Here is a 2,636-nt window from a genome sequence, read left to right on the forward strand (position 1 = left end):
TCCGATTCTGTGTCTCCCTCTCTCTCTGCCCCTCCCCCGTTCATGCTCTGTCTCTCTCTGTCCCAAAAATAAATAAACGTTGAAAAAAAAATTTAAAAAAAAAAAAAAAAAAAAGAAACTTGGCAGGCCAGAAAGGAATGGCAGGAGATCTTCCATGTGATGAACAGAAAAAATATGCAGCCGAGAATCCTTTATCCAGCAAGTCTGTCATTTAGAATAGAAGGAGAGATAAAGGTCTTCCCAAACAAACAAAAACTGAAGGAATTCGTCACCACTAAACCAGCCCTACAAGAGATCCTAAGGGGGATCCTGTGAGACAAAGTACCAGAGACATCGCTACAAGCATGAAACCTACGGACATCACAATGACTCTAAACCCATATCTTTCTATAATAACACTGAATGTAAATGTACTAAATGCGCCAACCAAAAGACATAGGGTATCAGAATGGATAAAAAAACAAGACCCATCTATTTGCTGTCTACAAGAGACTCATTTTAGACCTGAGGACACCTTCAGATTGAGAGTGAGAGGATGGAGAACTATTTATCATGCCACTGGAAGTCAAAAGAAAGCTGGAATAGCCATATTTATATCAGAAAAATTAGACTTTAAATTAAAGGCTGTAACAAGAGATGAAGAAGGGTATTATATAATAATCACAGGGTCTATCCATCAGGAAGAGCTAACAATTATAAATGTCTATGCGCCGAATACAGGAGCCCCAAATATATAAAACGATTACTCACAAATATAAGCAACCTTATTGATAAGAATGTGGTAATTGCAGGGGACTTTAACACTCCGCTTACAGAAATGGATAGATCATCTAGACACACGGTCAATAAAGAAACAAGGGCCCTGAATGAGACATTGGATCAGATGGACTTGACAGATATATTTAGAACTCTGCATCCCAAAGCAACAGAATATACTTTCTTCTCGAGTGCACATGGAACATTCTCCAAGATAGATCACATACTGGGTCACAAAACAGCCCGTCATAAGTATACAAGAATTGAAATCATACCATGAATACTTTCAGACCACAATGCTATGAAGCTTGAAATCAACCACAGGAAAATGTCTGGAAAACCTCCAAAAGCATGGAGGTTAAAGAACACCCTACTAAAGAATGAATGGGTCAACCAGGCAATTAGAGAATAAATTAAAAAATATATGGAAACAAATGGAAATGAAAATGAAAATACAACAATCCAAATGCTTTGGGATGCAGCGAAGGCAATCCTGAGAGGAAAATACATTGCAATCCAGGCCTATCTCAAGAAACAAGAAAAATCCCAAATACAAAATCTAACAGCACACCTGAAAGAAATAGAAGCAGAACAGCAAAGACAGCCTAAATCCAGCAGAAGAAGAGAAATAATAAAGATCAGAGCAGAAATAAACAATATAGAATCTAAAAAAACTGTAGAGCAGATCAACGAAACCAAGAGTTGGTTTTTTTTTTTTTTCAACGTTTTTATTTATTTTTGGGACAGAGAGAGACAGAGCATGAACGGGGGAGGGGCAGAGAGAGAGGGAGACACAGAATCGGAAACAGGCTCCAGGCTCTGAGCCATCAGCCCAGAGCCCGATGCGGGGCTCGAACTCACGGACCGCGAGATGGTGACCTGGCTGAAGTCGGACGCTTAACCGACTGCGCCACCCAGGCGCCCCAAGAGTTGGTTTTTTGAAAAAATTCATGAAGAGCCCATCACAGCGTACCCAATAGAATCCTATGATCTTCACATTATTTACACACACACACACACACACACACACACACACACACAGAGTGAGGAGAAGAGATTTGCCGGTAACTACTGTTGGGAGACAATTCTTCATGGATCTTCGGTGTTTCTGTATGGCTTGCAAGGACAGGTACTGACCTCCCTTTATTCTAGATCATATTTCTTAGCCTCACCTAAGGATGTTTATACAGTGAATAGCCTTGGAATATAGAAATAGTGTCTCCCTGCAGAGCAAAGGGCAGTCATGTTCACAGTCCAGTATAATAAAAGATAATGTCTCCTCAGGAGCAAAGGGTATTATTACTGCCCATTGTAAAACAAGATTTGTGTTTCCTAACCATAGGCTTCCCTCCTGTAACTTACCCCATTGTGTGTGTAGTTCCCACTGGGTTCTCTTCACATTACAGCAACAGCTGTGTTTCTTTATTATGTGACTTCAGTCCCCACTCATGGCAAAGAAAATTGGGCCAGTGTGGGTCCCTGATTCCAGGACAGCATTACATTAGCTGGTCAACACTTACCCTGTGGTCTGGCTGGGCAAGATAAGCCTGGCCAATCAGAATTCTCTTTTGAGAGAATGAAGTTGCTAGTAATAGGAGCAGGAAAGGAAAGGATGCCTAGAAAGAGTGAAGACAAATTAGAATTGGGGACACAAAATGGTAACAGCAAGTCAAATTTTGAGCAGAACAGATGCACACAGAGAAACAATGTTGCTATAAGAAACAGAGACAGAGATAGAGTAGCCCAAGAAACAGAGAAAAAGTAGCTTTGGTTCCTGATGGCTTCCTAGTTTCTGTTAACAAATATCTTTATCATAAATGCTCTTTTTCTAAAGATTTGAGTGACTCTTTGTTTCAATCAACCAAAGGACCCTGACCAAG

Source organism: Leopardus geoffroyi, chromosome C3, assembly GCF_018350155.1.
Source record: "Leopardus geoffroyi isolate Oge1 chromosome C3, O.geoffroyi_Oge1_pat1.0, whole genome shotgun sequence".
In the NCBI taxonomy this organism is placed as follows: domain Eukaryota; kingdom Metazoa; phylum Chordata; class Mammalia; order Carnivora; family Felidae; genus Leopardus; species Leopardus geoffroyi.